This window comes from Peromyscus californicus, unplaced genomic scaffold (genome assembly GCF_007827085.1).
Source record: "Peromyscus californicus insignis strain IS unplaced genomic scaffold, ASM782708v3 Scaffold_19__1_contigs__length_69161282, whole genome shotgun sequence".
Classification (NCBI taxonomy): domain Eukaryota; kingdom Metazoa; phylum Chordata; class Mammalia; order Rodentia; family Cricetidae; genus Peromyscus; species Peromyscus californicus.
This window is the reverse complement of record NW_026294491.1, coordinates 14,118,975-14,137,645: the sequence shown is the minus strand read 5'-3', so window position 1 is coordinate 14,137,645 and position 18,671 is coordinate 14,118,975. Positions and strand designations below refer to the sequence as shown.

Below are 18,671 nucleotides of genomic sequence, written 5' to 3'. Positions count from 1 at the left end.
TCAGGGTATAAAACGAGAAAACTTTCCCAGATGAGCAGACAGATAAACAGATACACACACACACATACACACACACACACACAACTTTGACATGCAGAGAGAATGCCACAATAAGATGTGTTGATGAACAATATTCCTTTGGGATTATGCCAGATAGAGGAAGCAGAGGTAATAAAACTACATGCCTCTCCCCTCTGTATCTTAAATAAAATGTGAGAATAAATTACAGTGTTTGTGTTGGGTTAAAATATGGTTAATAGTTTGGAGATATGCCATTCCTTAAACCGACAGAGGTATACTGAGCATACCTTGTTTTTGAGACATCAGATATGCACAAATTAATGAGTCTTCAATTTTATAATAATGTTTACTTTGATAACACTGTGAATAAATTGGAGTAATCTTGCCTAGCTCCTGTAAGTCAATGCTTACAGTTACATGGCTAATTCTTTAGTTAGATACAAAAATAGTAGTATCCCTGAATAGAAAAATTATGTCCCAATCCAGTGTCATGTATTATAACTTACTAATGTTACTAAACATGGGACAGAACATTGAATATATTAGCAGGAAATAATTTTATACAAATTTCATATCGAATGGCTGTCTATAAATTTAAAATGAATATTTATTGATCCTGACAGCTCTCAATCTAAGGGCTCATTTCTGCAAAATAATCTTTTCAGGCTGATTAGCTATTTTTCAGGCTGCTGTCAATCATAGGGAAGCTGAGAGTCTCAACTTAGCTTCACTCTTGGACTTTTTTTTTCTTTTATCACATTATTGATTTCACTTTAATTCCTCTATGATGAATAGTGAGTGATGAAGATGAGTTAGAATTCTCTTTGATTCCATACTTTATGAGAAACATGCCATACCCCTGGATGTATTTCAGCTCTACATAAATTATATTGTTAGTCAAATTGTGAGTGCTATATTTCTTAGGCTTTGCAGAGTTATGATATGGCTTGAATAGTTTAATAACCACAATGGAAATGCACTGAAATTAAAAAGAAATACCTTGACACCAAAGGCAGATTTTCTCATAAGCCAAAATGACTTTAACTGAAAGGCCACTAAGAGACAGCATATAATTTAATGTGATTGGATAAACACACTGTGTTTTACCCCCGAATAAATTCTATCCTCAGAGTCCTTACCCTATGGCTTTTTCTACTGTAAAGAACTGTGTGAGAAACATATCTAGGTGCAAAGCTGCCTTCACATTCTCACTGTAGCAAAGGCATTTGGCTGCACATTTGATAAAAATTATATAGTACATGTGGTTTGGCATCTGAATTTGGACATAGTCCCACTAGTCTATGTGAGCTATGATTTTATTTTTGTTGTGTAAACTCATGGTAAGAAAACCCATATGTATCTCATGGTTGGTTGTCTATGCTTTTTCTGTTTCATTCCAAATGTTTTCCTTAAAATCCACCCTTTCTGCTCTACAGTTCAGAGTCTAGCATGGAATTCTTACTTGGTTGGGTGATTTCTTCAAATTCAGAACACTGGTTTACTGTTTTATCTAACCTTAAAATTATTTATCTCCTTTTTAAATTGTATGTGTGCATGTTTGTGTGTCTGCCTATGTGCATGTGCACATGAATGCAGGTGTCCATGGAGGGGTCGAGATAGGTAGAACCTTGGAACTTGGTGGTTGTGAAGCCTGGCTGGGATTCTAGCTCAATAAGAGACCCAGCCTCAAGGAGGTAAGACAGAGGCTGACGGATTTTAGACAGCAAATGTGCCGCTCTGGTCTCTTAAGTTTAAGTCCATGGCTGTGTGCGTTAGATCACTTGTGTGTGTGACACACACACACACACACACACACACACACACACACACACACACACACAATCAGTTGTGCTCAATTCACAAAATGAGTTATTCAGAAAGTTGAAATGTCAGACAGGGCTGACTTACTAAATGATTTTAGAGGCAGTTAAATTCTGAGTTAAGATGCTTGTAGCTCAGATTCCCATTTATTCTTTGGTTTAGAATTTAAATCATGATACTGCAATTCACTAAATTGTCCAGCACTAGGTGATAATCCGCACAGTTTAGTGTGACATATTGTACTGACAGCAAGTAGTTAGATTAGGTTCAAGGAGAAATTAAAGCTACTTATTTAAAGTAAATATTATTTTTATCTAATTTTCAAAATCCTGTTTTACTATCACCATAATATGATTCATTTATTTAAAAATGCAGACTTTAATGTGTTCCCAGGGGATAGAGAATAAATATTTTAAATATTGGGTAATAATTATACTTGACTTGGTTAAAAACTTTGATGTCCTTATTGAAAATTTGGACTTAGAATAAGGAATGGTAAGGGGAGAATACGTGTTTCTGTGTGACAGCACTTTTTAAGTGGCATTGACTGTTGTGACTTCAGATTAGAATCTCCTTAACAATTGTCAAAATATTGTTGCCAAATGAAATCAGAAGCTTTCATGAAGCATGTAATAGAAGACTTGTATCTGTTATTTTCATCTTAGTACTGTGGACTTAGTATTTTTCTATATCAGAGGAGGTTTATATTTGCTAGGTTATATTTTGATAGCTAGTAATTTATTGACTACTGGGTACTGTTAACAAGTTGACATTCTCTTCATGGCCTGGTATCAGTTGTTTTCATGAAAGAGCCGAAGAGACAATTGTGTATTGTCAAAGCCACATTGCAGATTTTATTTTCCAAGTTGCAGAGTGAAGACATTGTCCATAACCAGGTACGCATCAAGGGACATGGACATTTTTGATACAGGAGAAAGATGTGTTAACATTGATCCTGTTAGGGATCTTGATGTCCAGGTACCTAGCTCTAGCATGTTGCTATCATGGCCTAGAAAGTTACTTGTTGTTTCAGAGACCTATAGATAGATACAATATCTGTGAGTTACAGGGAAGGCTTGTAGATTGCAGATCTAGTTCCACCATAGATCAGAAAAGATCTGTGGCTTCAGCTATTCCTGACATTGCCTTGGCAAAAGTGTTGATGTGAGAGTTACACTTGTTCGTGTACTGGACAAGTTTCCACAGTCTCAACCATGGACCATGAAGCAAATCACTGTCCCAATATCATCCCTACAGTTGGTGTTCTGAGACCATCCTATCTACTCAAGGACACAGTCCACACACGTTCTTCACAGTTTTGCCCCTATAGACCCCTGTGCTAAACATTATCAGCCACACAATCTGGCTGCAGATCCTAGAATGCAACCTTCTCAGATTGAGGAAAGGTTGACAGGGGGTCTAGTTCTGTCAGAACCAGCCTGATAAAAACTACGGAGGATACTCAATCCTCCAAACACACAGATTCCAATGTATGGAACACAACCATTGCTCCATCCCAAGGAAACAAAGACATGAACTCAGAACCATATTTTTAATGAAGCTCAATAAACCACAAAAAAAGATGACTGAAGTGGGGCATCATCCTAACAAAACCAAGTTTAATAAAGAAAAATATGTAAGAATATTCTAGATTTAAAGGTTTAAAGACACGATAATAGACCATAGACTGAAATAGCTCATCATTTGAGATGCTCACATCATGCTGGGGAGATTTCCAGAACCCTAGAAATTCAGTTCTGTGTCTGTTTATGCCATGTTCTCAGATGTTCTGGGTAACATGTCATTGAGTTGTTTAATAATCAGTGGATGAATGCCATAGGTGTACTTACACCAGCTAAGATGGCCACAACAGAACTGAATCCTGAACAAAGAACATTGAATTAGATCCCTTTGTCCTTGTTTGTATATTACTTGATGGACAGAGATGTCATTCAGCATGCATGCCTATCTCATGGACCATTACTACAGTAGTGATAGCTTTACAAATATAGCTAATGGAATTTTTGATGCAATTCCTACTCTGATTCTTATTTTCAAATAAATTAAAGCTAAATATTACCTTTAACCCCTAGCTTTAAATTTTTATCATATGGAAATGTGTATCACTTTCAGACATATTTTCCTCTCAGAGAAATACCTTGCAATTCATCCCTCATATAATGGTTTTATGAAACAGGTTTATAGAGGGTGAATAACATGGGCGATGCCACGCATACTTAAACTTCCCATACTCCACAAAAGATTCTGAAGAGACCATTATACAGCACACACAGGATTAATTAACAAAAACAGGTTGCTTAACATTTATAATAAAAGCTGTTTAATAACCACCCTCGGGACCTCACTTCTACACATATCTCATCCTTAACAATTCACATCTATCACTTTATCCCTAATTTTTAAAACTTTGTTGCTAAATGGACTTTTATGCAAACACCAGTAGATAGTATGTACAAGCTAGGATTGACTTGTCTGTTGTTTTTCTCAACATAACCCAGTCAGGCAGACCTTGTCTGCTTTTTATATTGACAAAATTAAGCAGAGCTGGACACTAATGTGGTAGCGTAGACTGTAGCCAGCATTGTTTATATATGCTGAGGATACAATTCTTCTCTGTGCAAGGAGGCTGGCAGAGAAAGACAGAGAACCAGGGACTAGACTAGAACTGGGTGTGTTGGGGACCCAGAAAGATGGAAAAAGCTCTCAGGAAGAACCTCCCATGCCACCTGCTCTGAGCTCTTTAACCAGAGCTGACCTAAGTCAGACTATAATCTACTCTCAGAAATTAGAAGGCTAGAAGCCTGAGCATTCTTGTTCCATGGCCTTGAGAATTCTTAGATAGGTACTTTAAGGGAGATTACCTTAGGGATGTAGCCTTAGAATACTAGAGTTTATACTAGAATTTGATCCAAGACTCTAAGGGCTATGAGGGATGTCTAGTTGGGTCAAACACTTGGGGGAGTCTAAGGTTTGACAGAGGTAAAATTCTGGATTGCTGTTCACAGGTTGTTTCCTTCCTACTGAGTGGTGTGCTGTGTTAGCCATCTTCTTGCTGTCTAGATGACGGCCAATTTAGCTATCAGGAACACAAAGCTGCAATAAACATCTGTATGTAGATTTTTCTTTTGTGAGAATTTAGTTTGTATTCTACAGGCTAAACTCCCAGGAGTGCAGTTGCTAGAATGCGCAATAATGGCGAGCTTAGTTTAATGACAATCATTACAGCATTTCCTACAACATCTGTGTCATGCTGCATTCCCACGGACAATGTGTGAGTGATCCTGTCCCACTGCTGGTTTCACGCTGCCACTATTTTTCATTTATTTTAACCATTCTGATAAATATGCCATGATATGTCTTTATAGACTTCATTTGCATTTCTCTAGTGGGTCCTGAAGTTGCAATCTTTTCATGTGCAGATTTGTTCATCTACCTCTCTTCCATGATGAAATGATTTTTTTTGTTTTGTTTTTGATACATTTTCCAGTTGGAGTTTTTTTCCCTTTTTAATTTGGGGTTCAAGATTTCTTTACACAATTTACATATACTCCATTTATATAGAAGCTTATCTTAGGAGATCTTCAAAGATTTATTGAATTTATTATTTAGTGCTGATGGTCAGGAAAGCAGGGGTGTTGTGAATAAACCACGCTATAAATAAAACATAGTACATCAATTGCTGTACCCATGAGAACAGGGTAAGAGTGTAAGATGATTGTGATTGCTGCTCTGCTTGAGCATTTAGGCATCTGCACTGGCCTGCCCTTAGGGTCCTGACAGCACTCCCTCTGCACATTCGCTATGTTTCTTTATAAAAAGGTGGGTCTTGCCCACCTCCCATCTTTTTCTCATTCTCTTCCTTCACTCTCATCCCCAGGGACTGGTCTCTACCCCTTCTCTGTCCCTTCTCCCGTCAATAAACCTCCCATGTGGGCCCTGTTGCATGGTGTGAATCCTTCCTACTGTTTTTTAAAATACAACATTGCTTATTAGGAAATTTTTAGTCCATTCATTTTTCTCTCCCCTCCTGCTTCCCAGTCTCTAAAACTTTAGATCTTTGTAGTCTGACAGTAGAGAAGGAACTGTGAGTGAGATTGCAAGTTGGGTTCTACCCTTAGCTTTGAGGTCTATTGGTTAAAGATTTTGGAGTTGCATAAAATAGAACTATAGAAATCCTAGTCTATATATATAGTAAAAGCATTTGGATCTTAAGATCATAAACATTTAGCCCACTATGGTGGTGCATTTGAGACCCTGAGAGAAGAGAATTGATGTAAGTCCAAGGCTAGTTTGAGCTATAGAATGTGACTCTGTCTTTGCTTCCCCCAAAAGATAATATAATTTAGTAGCACTTAAAGGGTCAAAATACCGCCAGGCGGTGGTGGCTCATGCCTTTAATCCCAGCACTCGGGAGGCAGAGCCAGGCAGATCGTTGTGAGTTCGAGGCCAACCTGGTCTACAGAGTGAGATCCAGGAAAGGAGCAAAGCTACACAGAGAAACCCTGTCTCGAAAAACCAAAAAAAAAAAAAAAAAAAAAGGTTCAAAATACCTAAATTTGGTTAATTTATAGCCTTCTTTCTTGTGAAGGTTAAACAATAGCAAGAGGGATGAACACTGGCTAATTTACAAGCGAAATTTCACTTGAAAGAATTTGCTTGCTGTTGAGGACTAAACCGACACATCACATCACATTTCATGACCTTGATCTTACCTCTAAAATCCCATTATGATACTTTCCCAGGCTCTTATTTATATGCACCGTACCTTTAAGACACTCTCATCTCATCTTTAGCTAATTTAGCTTCATTCTTATTATATTTCTCTATAACTTCCATCTGTCTTCCCAGGATTTGATTTGTTCTTCTGGGGTGAGCTCATTGAGCTGGCCACCACCAACTTTTTAGTATCCTTTAAATCTAAGTTTTTATAGTTGGCTGCAATTTATATGAAGTCTCTATTAGCTGATATGAGATTAGAGGGGAGCGGTTATTGAGATGCTCAGCCCACGTGACTGCATTCACACAAAAGCCCAAAGTCGTTATTTCCCAGAATGGACAATCTGTCTGGCTGTATTCAATTTTGGTTTACCTTCTGGCCACACAGCACTAAATATCAAATATTATGAATCCCTAGGCATCTGGTCAGATATTCCTATAAAAGAGCAACTGCCTCTGATCCTTCTTCTCCTAACAGATTCTAAAATTTATAGAGGGGAGTGAGGTGATAAAAGTAGCAACTGTGTGATTTGCGGGGACAGGGAAGTTTGTGGGGGAAAGCATGCATTTCAGGTCCCTTGTACAGCATCCAGGGCAGTGGCATGCAGATGGTGCTGGGCAATAGGCCACTGGTTGAAGTCATGTGCCTTATCTTTTTCCTCCTGAGATTTGTTTTAATTGATTGATTGATGGGTGGTTAGGGAAATATGTGTAAAGCAATGGCCTCGAGGTGGAAATGGCAATGAAGTATGGATATATACACTCTCAGTGTAGAATTTCTCTTCTTTGATTGAAGCATAAATAAAATGAATGGGCATGCTTCTGATAAATCCTTTGGAAATGAAGGAGCAAGAATGCTTGATAAAGGCCAGGAGGTGGTGGCGCACGCCTTTAATCCCAGGACTCGGGAGGCAGAGCCAGGTGGATCTCTGTGAGTTCGAGGCCAGCCTGGGCTACCAAGTGAGTTCCAGGAAAAGGCGCAAAGCTACACAGAGAAACCCTGTCTTGGAAAAAAAAAATAAAAGAATGCTTGATAAAGGTCTACCTTATGAAATCCAGCATATAAGCAAGTTCATGAATTAACTAAGGCCTGGCGGCCTTGACACACATGGAGTTCTTTGAGCTGAATACTGTTGGTTTTGTTTTTTATCAGCTCTCAAACTTCCAAGTCTGAGAAATTTTATCATTCTTAGACATTATTTTGAACCCCCAAAACTTTAGTTTATGTGGACTACCTGTCTCTATGTGAAATTAAGGACAAAATTTAACCCTGAGTTCTAGAAATAACCGTTACTTAATCCAAGGATAAATATACTGAATCTTTAATGATTAATATTACCAGCATTAATTATATACTAGAAAAATTTAGTTTAATGAAAGAAGTCTGTATTCTGGAATTTGCTTCTGTATTCAGTCTTCTAAACTTGTGTTTTACGTTTCCATGTATATATAACGTACTTACCTTTTCACAAATGCGTAGTCAGGAAACACATATACTTGCCATTCAGATAACAGAATGCATCTCAAACGTAGGACCTCATACCCAGTTTCATCACGCTGTAGTTTGTTAAGCGTACTTTCAGTGTGGTATCTAAGACCACAAGCAAGCTCTTCTTGCATCCTGTTTTGTTTTAATGTATTTATCAATCTCTAACTCTAAATGATATTTTACCGTAAACGATTGAATAGGATCCTGTGCTGGCCACTGGACATTATCACTGATTTCAGTCAGTGTTTCAGACTTTTGAAATTTTTCTTCACACAAAGTCACCACACAGTACAGACCCTTAGAGAATGCCACTCTGCTTTTATTGAATGGGAAGAGGAAATATAATCTGGATAATAACATGGAATTATTTTGCCAGTGAAAACCCCTCCAGAGGGTGTTAGGGAACTCCAAAAAGTGCAACCCAGCCTTTGAGAACCCTGAGTTAAAAGCACATGTTTTAAATTTTTATATCAGAACATGACCTGTGAACATTCCAATGTTTACATGTGAAAAGTAGAATTGGCGCAGAGGGCAGGGAAACCCTGGTGCAGGGAATTGGAGTTGCCCAGTGTGGTTCCCTCTCCATGGAGTATTTTCAGAATCAATTTTAACAGAGTTAATTAGCATTATTTTAACTGTCTTTTCTGCTGGACTGATATAAAAGGAATAATCTCAGTGTTGCATGAATGAAAGCAAGAATTCAAGAGTCTATTACTTTATTTCTATATTAATTTAAAAATAAAAGTATTCGGTATTAGTAAGATACTTATTCATTGTTAAATCCATCACACATATTCTAAAATTAAATAATTGACTTTTCTAAGATCTGTATGGACTGCTGGAATGGTGAAGCTTACTCTCAAATATTTTGATTCATTCATTTTTAAGTCAATGTCTGTAATACAATATAGTATTAGAATAATAGTCTCTAACTGGAATAAAATGTGTGTATGAAAGAGAAGATACACACATTACTAGACAACATGGATAGATGACCAACATCAAGGTTAACTGGAAAACAGAATAAAGCAATGTTTTGTCACCAGCACAGGGGTGGGTTGGGATCTTAGCAGAGAGGCAAATGCAGTGTGTGTGTGTGTGTGTGTGTGTGTGTGTGTGTGTGTGTGTGTGTGTGTGTGTGTGTGCTAGTAGACAACTGAGTCAGAGTCTGACTGTGGCAAATACAAACACTTTGTTGGATCTTCATGCCAATAGTTCCTTATTATATCCCTATCAATCTATACAGTTAGTTTCCCTGTTTTACAAAGAATCCCAACCATAGACTTTTCATCACTCTTTCATGAAGGATCAGATAATTAATCACTAAAGTTATTGGATGTTAACTACGCATGCAACTTTGTCAAGACGAAGCTAGTACATATGTTGAACTTGGCAACAGGCAACTATAAAATAAGTTAAAGATTTAGGCAAATTCTAGCAGATTTATTTCTCCCTAATTGCTCTTTTCCTTCCAGAAGTTTACAAATTGCCATTGTCATCTGGGTTTCCTGCAGAGAAGGAAGAAATTTTATTTAATTGCTTCTCCTTCTGCTCTTCTGTTTGGAGAAATCTGGTGACTAAGGATGATAAAGCGTTCAATCAAACTTCCCAAAGATAGAGGAAACTTTATTTCGTCTACTCTCTTGACCCAGCCTTCTCTGTGTAGGAAAAGGTATTTAAATTTAATATGAGCCTTTCTTCTAGCTGCCAATTGTATTTATAAAAGGTGACGGGGTTCTTGAAATAAAAGACTCTCTATGGTACCCAGGATGGCCCAGCAATAATCTCAATTGGTATCCGGCAAGGATGATCCAGAATTGCTCTCTACCTTGACACTCCAGCAAGAGTGAGCCAGCAGTGATCCCTTCCTTGGTACCTGCAAGAATAGACCACTGATGCTCTGAAGCTTGGTACCCAGCAGGGATAGGTTAGCTGTGCTTTCTGACTTGACAGCCCATCCCGGAGGAGACAGAGTACTCTCTACCTCTGGTTCACTGAAAACAACTTCAGATATGTTATTTGTGGGGGCCCACAGAGACTCTCTAGTGACACCTTACTCAGGATCAGAGAATCTGAGCTTGCTTTACCCAGCAAGGCTGCATAATGGGATGATTTGGTCATGGGCGTGGTTACCAGGTGTTTTGAAGGTCTACAGTTGGCTGGATTTTGATATTGAAAGGGATAGGTCTTTTGCCTTGCCCTTTGGCATTGGATAAAAAGTCCTTTGGAATAAACTTCGAGGCAACTGGGTATTGACCCATAGCCCTCCTAAAGATATCCTGTGTGTCTGTCTTTTCTTTCTGTCTCCACCCATATTTCTATTTAATACTTCCTCATTCCTCTCTCCTCCCCCCAAGAACCCTTCAACAGCTGGACTCCAATGGACTCCCAACAGTTATTCATACAAGGGAAGCAACACATCTAAAAAAGTCCCTGTGGAAGCACTTAGGGTCTGATGTTTCACTTGCATGTAGGGAAGTCATGGAGATTCAGTCCACTACCCATCATTGCCCAGGCACAATTTCACAAAGTGTGTCCTGGGACCATTGCTGTTCAAGATGCCATGCGATGACAAAAGAATCCTCAGGAAAAACAAGTGGAAGATATAAATTCCTAAGTACTACATCACAAGAAATGTACTGAAAAATATCCCACTAAAACAGACCAGGAATATCAAATAATGAAGCCAGGTTATCAGATATTTATAGTTCTAAACCTTTTTTGTAATTATTTAAAATTCCAGTAGTCATTGTTCTCTTGAAGAAAATGGAATAGTGGAAAAAGTGAATCCCTCTCATGTCCAGATTTTTCTTTTCTCTTTTGGACAGAGTCTTTCTCTATAGACTAGGTTGGCCTTTAACTTACAGTGATCCACCTCCCTCCCAAGGGCTGGTATCAAAGTCATGTGCCACCATGACCAGCTCACACATTCTTTTTTACAGAATCTTCTGGGAGCTTCATTACTACTTTAAAGAAACCGTATTTAATGCTTTATGAAATATTTCCCCTTCAGACAGTTTTCAGGAAGCATTAATGGTGTTATCATCCACATGCAAATGCTCTGTAAGTCCTGTCCATGCCTCTTCAGGGTTGCATTGTTTCAGAGACTCTAGTCTGTCAGCAATGGACAGGTCCACTGTGGTTTATTTAGCACAGATTTCTGTCTTTGAAGCAATGTTGGACACAGTCTTTTCAAGGTGATACCAACCTTGTCCTGAATTAATTTTGGAAGACATATGTAGCCTGCTAACTCTGAGTGTAGCCAAACTTTTGATGTGTGCCTTAAAAATGCAGTGGTTTGATGGGCAGGCACAATGGTGAACATAATAAAAGAGATCATATCTGCCTTGTGGAGGTAATCATGGGTCTTTTCTGATGCCCACCACGTCTCCTATCTACTGTAAAAACAATGTTCAGAAATTGTAGCTAATCCACAAAACTTAATATCTTAATTTTCAAGTAGAAGTAGAATATCTGAAGATATAAAGTTTCCCTTTACCAAGCCCATGTCTTCACAGAACATTTTGTAAGGGGAAGAGAAAGCGAAGTAAATTTGTGTCTAACGTTTTCTGTGAATTCCGTACCTCATTTGTGTGTAGATTCTCTACATGGCTTTGCACACACACACACACACACACACACACACACACACACACACACACACACACACACACACAAGACATTCTACATAACCTCATAAGTTTGTATAAAGTTTAAGGAACAACCTGAGGGTGGGTTGCTTTAAAGGTATATTTAAAGCAGTTCTCTAAAATATGTTTTAGTTGGGATAGAGTTACCTCCCTGTCTCTCTTCTCTTTATTCCCCCAGTCCTTCCCAGTTTACCTTCTTTGAAACCCTTCCATGTCCCCTGATCCAGTCTCAAATTGATAGCTTTTTTCTTTGATTATCATCATTATATAACCTGTGTGTGTGTGTGTGTGTGTGTGTGTGTGTGTGTCTTTATGCAAATACACATGAAATACAACCTGCTGAGTCAGTTTTTGTTGTGTGTGTCTGTGGTTTCAGGGCTGACCTCTCCACATTGGACAACCAATAAAGAGGCACATCCCTGGGAGAGGCAAATTCTCCTTCCAGTATTCATTAGTTTCCTGGAATTCTTTGTCTAGGGCTGGGACCCCACCAAACTTCCCCCTTCCTCCTTACCATTCTATTGATACTGCCATTGTACCAGTCTTTTAAAACCAGCCATGGAGACTGATGTGAAGTTTTAGTTTACAAACATATTTAAGGACCACGGGGAGGTCTGAGACCTGAGGCCATGTTAATGTCTATGGTCTGTGCTGCCACCAGATGCCATGTTGATGTCCATAATCAGGGCTGCCACAGGGGACCATGTTGATGTCTGTGGTCTCTGCTGCCACCAAAGGCCATGTTAATATCTATAATCTTTGCTGAGGCTGGAGGCTGTGTTGATGTCTGAAGCCTGTGCCGAGGGTGTAGGCCATGATGAGGTCTGTGGTCCATGCTGCCGCCTGGGACTATGTTGAGGTCCATCTTTTGTGGTGCAGCTAGGGGCTGTGTCGATGTCTGTGGTCCATGCCGCTATAGGAAAGCATGTGGAAGCTTACCATCAGTGCTGCTGCTGGCTGTTATGGGTGGGTAAGCTTTTGTTGCAGTGGCATTAATGGCTCCAAACTCATATTTGAGAATGAGAGACATGCAAGGCTTCTGCAACAAGTCCCCCCACCCCCCCCAAAAGAAACAGTCTAGATAAGAAGCCATTGAAGAGAGTCCTTAAAAAAATGTGATAAAGATGCTGGAGTGGAGTGTAGCTCTTTGCAGTTGTTATGGCTTCTGGCTTGGTAGGGGTGGAATAGCACTCAGTTATCTTTAAAGGGCTGGCTGCTGGGAGTTTGACCATGCCCCAGTGAGTAAATGGACTACACAAAATATAATAAATAATTCTAAATTTTTTTTACAATTATTTAAAATTCCACTAGTTACTGTTCTCTTGTGGAAAATGGAGTAATAGAAAAAGTGAACCCCTTTCATGTCCAGATTTTTCTTTTCTTTTTGAGACAGAGTTGGTGAGTTTTTCTTTTAATTATTATTTTTGGAGGGGAGACGGCAGAAGAGTGGGTGGGTGGGCCTGAGAGGAATGGGAAGCTATAGTTTTTTTTTGTTTTTTTTTTTTTAGCTCTTTGGGAGCCTACCCCACCCCAGTTCCCAAATAAATACATGGAGGCTTATTCTTACTTACTCATGCCTGGCCTCAGCTTGGCTTGTTTCTTGTTAGGTTTTCTTAACTAAAATTATCCCTTCTACCTGTTGTCTCTGGGCTCTTACCTTTCTCTATTCTATATGTCTTTCTTTACTTCTTACTCCATCGCTGGCTGTGTGGCCGGGTGGCTGACCCCAGCATCCTCCTCTCCTTCTCCTCTTCACACTCCTTCTCTTCCCTCTTCCTCTCCTATGTATTCTCCCTGTTTGCCAGCCCTGCCTATACCTCTTCTGCCTAGCTACTGGCCATTCAGTGTGGTATTTTATTTGTGCTGAAATGGGATATTTTATTTGTATGTTAATAATAAAGTTTGCCTGGAGATCAGAGGGCATAGTGAGCCATAAACCGAAGTCAGACGGTGGTGGCACACGCTCTTAATCTGATCACATGGCAGGCAGAGTCTCTGTGTGTTCAAGGACACAGCCAAGCGTGGTGACACAGGCCTTTAATCCCAGTACCAACCATAGAGACCTGGAGGTCTGTATAGACAGGTAGTGATGAGGAAGTGAGGTGGCTGGGCTTAGAGCCAATGAGAAGGCAGAACAGGAAGGCAATAAAGGCACAGGTTAGACAGGAAGAAGCTCTCTCTTGGGAAGCTATGGCAAGGTGATAAGCTAAGGTTAGTTGGTGGCTATTGCTTTGATCTCTATGGCTTCTACCACTGTATTTGGCTCTGTGTTTCTTATTTAATAAGACTGTTTAGAAATTCATCTACAATTCAGCTCTTTATTAGAACAATTAGATGTTTTAGACAGACAAAGGAACACAGCTTTACAAAGTTAAACACTTACAACATAAAAGAATGCAACACAACTTTGCATCATTAAACAAATGTTCCACAGCATAAATGAGTATAACACATCTTCAACTACTATTCCATAACAGGAAACATGTGTGATGGGGTACATTGTGTAAAATTCCCAAATAATCAATAAAAATATTATGTTGGAAACAAAAACACAGGGGGGAAGAAACAGTTAACTACTAGTTTTAAAGCCATTATTTTTCTCTCTAAACAAAAAACCTTTATCTATTTACCTGAAATATAAACTTTAAACATTGTCCTTGGTGAAGTTCCAGTGTGGAGGAAGGAGCTGGAATTGAATTTATAAGCAACATTCTAGGCTGACATGTGATTTTACTATTTCAGGAAGATAGTTTTCCCTCCAGATTTTCTAATCTATATTACAGTTACAGCAGCAATAAATAAACACCAATGGCTGTACTTTACAGAAAAGAGTAAATACAATACAATATACTAAAATGTGATATACATATCACAAATAACATTTAAGTATAAATAGTGTATATCTATACAAATGATATACTGAAATACATGTGTGCGTTTCAAAACTACATTTCTTAGAGTTATAAAGTGCATTTCAGTAGAAACTGTTCATAACTATCTAGTAGACCATAGTGGGACTTCAGCTCCAACATACGTTGGCTGCAGCTGTATGTTATGTGTGCTGGGAGAAGACGGGTGCTTGTGGAAGGCTCTCCCTTTCACAGACGGTCAGGTTCTAATCTCACCTTGAGCGCTCAGCTGTACAGTCACATGTCCCTTTTCTTGGTCTCTCTAGGTAATTATTTCCTCATCTGCACAATGATCAGAGTATCTCTAAGATGATCCTAGCTGGGAGTTCTAATAACTCTATGATTTGTGATACAGAAACAGTTTTTCTCCAGACTCATAAATAACGCTTTGTTGCTGTGTTCTGGCTTACTAACTTAGCACCCAATTTTCTGCAAGATTAAAATTAAATATAGATTGCTACCAAAGTCCTTATCATATTGAATGTAGAGAAATCTGAGACACCATGTAGGAATAAAAGGCATTATATGCCATACCGTGTTAATCTTGAAATGATTCTGTAAGGCCAAACATCTGTACGAACGGCTCTCAACTGCTGTAATTACTTTAATGGGGAGTCGTATAAATCGCACTTACATGTGGATTCTCTCTCAATTGTACATCAGAATAAATGTAGGCCGGGGAATATTATTAGCAATTGTAATTGTGAGCTGTTCTTCAGCTATGTCTCAGTTATTGCTCCGTAGCAGGAGGCTGTGATGCCTACAGCTGTGTTTAGTTCTGCATTTGTGTGTGGCTCTCAGGTTTGTTTGGGTTTGCAGTTTGCAGTCAGACATCTGTCACCGCTGGCTTCCTGTTCTCACGTCAACACGTGTGCTCTGACATGGACCTGATCTCACCTCTGAGTAATATCCCAGTCTGACATTTTACACACAATCTGCTGGATCTTGAAAAGATGGGAGAGTGCTGCTTTTGGCACCCTTCAAGATTGATCATGTTTCTTAATTAAGCCAGATGTCTACATACGTTGATAGTTTTTTGAAATCCCTTTAGCCATGCCCTGCTTTTGTTTTTTGAGACACCATCTCATATGTCATCTAGGCTTGCCTTCGACTTGAGATTCTCCTACCCCAGTTTCTCAAATACTGGAATTTTATGTTGTTGCTACCATAGCCAAATTCCAAATTCTCGAATCCTAATTTTCTCATATTTTTTTCTATTGTGCGCACACATCAAGGTTATACAATAATAACATAATGACAAATCACATATATTTTGTGTTGTATATTCTAAACATTGTTATGAAGTGTAGATCAAATTTTTTGTTTTATGTGCTTGACCTTGTGTTTTCTTATAAGATAGTTTGACATATAGTTTTGCTGGCTATGTTGTTGAAATGATTTTTTTTTTGGTCTGGTTGTACTGTACCATATAGCCATCCACCTTACCTGGCTTCTTATTTTATTATGCTGTATGAGTGTTAAAGACATAATATCATTTAAACAACAGATCTTTAAAGAAAACAGGAAACTTGAATGTTAAAAAAAATGACAGTATCTCTTCAATTTCAGAAAGTCCAAAGCTTTAGCTACCCTCATTTCAACTTTTTAAATTTGGAGCCAAATACAGAGAAATGGATGAGAAAGATAATTCAAACGTATGTGCATGATACTTCGCATCTTTAGTGCACAAACACCAGCTGTTATTGAATCCCTGGCTCATTTAGAATCAAACTCCTATGGCATGACTTCTCTTTGGAATATTCACCTGAACTGTGCTTCCTCTGTGTACCACTGGCTTCTGCCAACCCCATCAGTGTTTCTCAAACCTGGAATCTGCTGCTTCAGCTAACCGTGTCACAGAGCCCTTTGGCTGATTTTTAGTGTGGTAGAAACAACTATTTAGAGAGAATTGAAAGTGAAAGATAAGAAGTTATTGTCCTGTATGACTTTCTTGGTACCATGAACCATCAGAGTCCTTCTAGAATGTAGATACTGGAGGATGGATTAAGAAAATGTGATACATATACTCAACGGAGTACTACTCAGCAGTGAAAAACAATGACATCATGACATTTGCAGGCAAATGGATGGAACTAGAAAATGTCATCCTGAGATAACACAGATTCAGAAGGACAAACATGGTATATACTCACTCATAAGTGGATACTAGATGTATAAAGCAAAGGATAACCAGACTACAATCCACAACTCCAGAGAAGTGAGTTAACAATGAGGACCCAAAGAGGGATGCATGGTTTGTTCTGGGAAAAGGAAATAGATGAGATCTCCATGAATAAACTGAGTATGAGGGGTGGGCAATGGAGAGTAGGGGATGGGGGATGAGAACATAAGTGAATGGGATGGTTGAGCTAGAATAGGGATGGAGTGGGAAAGCAATGAAAGAGATCCCATGACAGAGGGACACATCATGGGGATAGGGAGAAACCAGGTGCTAGGGAAGTTCCCGGGAATCCATGAGGATGATTCTAGCTTAGACTACTAGCAATAGTGGAGAGGATGCCTGAACTGGCTTACCCCAGTAATCAGATTGGTGAATACTCACCCTGTCATCACAGAGCCTTTCTCCAGTAACTGTTGGGAACAAACGCAGAAATCCACAGCCAAACACCAGGCCGAGCTCCAGGACTCCAGTCAAAGAGAGAGAAGAGGGATTCTATGAGCAAAGGCATCAAGATCATGATGGGGAATCCTACAGAGACAACCAAACCAAACTAGTGGGAACTCATGAAATTTATATCAACAGCTGTGGAGTCTGCATGGGACTGACTAGACTAGGCCCTCTGCATAGTGAAACAATTGTGTAGCTAGATCTGCTTAAGGGCCCCCCAGGCAGTGGGATCAGAATCCGTACCTGGTGCATGAGCAGGCTTTTTGGAGCCCACTGTCTATGGTGGGACACCTCACACAGCCTTGAGGCAGGGGGAGGGGCTAAGACCTACCTCTGATAAATGTGCCTCCCCATGGGAGGCCTTACCTTCTTGTAGGAGGGAATGGGGGGTGCATTGGGAGGGGGAGGCTGGAGGAATAGGAGGAGGGAAGAGGGGGATCTTTGATTGGTATGTAAAATATATAAAAAAAATTTTCTTAATAAAAAAATAAACCAGACTCAATATATAATATCTGGATTTAAATTGTGTGTATGTGTCAAAAGGGACATGCAGTAGAGGAGACACCATAAAAGTGGAGGGCAATGAGGAACACGGGGAGATTGTGTAACCTGTGATATGAATGTAGAAGTCGAAGCTTTTGGTGATGAGAAGAAGGGAGCAGCAATTGGAGTGGAAGGGTGGCAGTGGGAGGCAGTGGGGCGGGGAGACAAATGGGACAACTATATTGACATATGTGAATGAAAATGTCATAACTAAATCACTTTGTGTCCTGACTTAAGAATTAATAAAATACTCCAACTTAAAAGGTTAAGATTGTGTACTTCAGATTTTCACATTGTGCCTACCACTTCGTCTCATATTGGCTGTATCTTTTTTTTTTTAAATGCCTCCAAGAATTTAATTTTGAAAGTCTTCATCTAGTCATAATTAAGAAAATCTCTTCAGCTATTATTGTGCATGAATAAATTCAGAGTCAATAGGCATATTACATATCTTATGAATAAACTTTCTTATTTAGACATTTGCACATCCCAAGTTATTAAAATGTTTCGTTGTCATACAAATCTTTTAAATACTAAATTTATGCGAAACTTTTTGTATATTGATCTGATAATAAAATTAACGTTCAAAAGATATCTCTGAGTCAATAACAAGTGATCAAAATAGCTTGTACAAGGGAAATGACTCATTCCTATAAGTCATGGGAGTTTCTCTCAGGTCACATGATTTGTTAAGTAGGAAGCTAAGCTGTTCTTGGTATCCATAGAGGGAGTGACACTAACTTCAGGAATCATAGTGTCCAGCTGAAATCTGAAGTGGTGTTCAGAACCATCTCTGGGGCTGCAACCTATTAGCATATTGTCTGTAGAATTGCACTGCTTTGGATCCTGTAGGTACAGATCTTTGCTTGACT

The 18,671-nt window shown here is 39.0% G+C and overlaps 1 protein-coding gene across 10 annotated transcripts in view; it reads left to right on the top strand.

Annotated features, from left to right (window-relative positions):
• The window catches only part of Pcdh15 (protocadherin related 15), a 1,435,070-nt gene that overhangs the window by 72,998 nt on the left and 1,343,401 nt on the right, over positions 1–18,671 (top strand). The window lies entirely within an intron of this gene.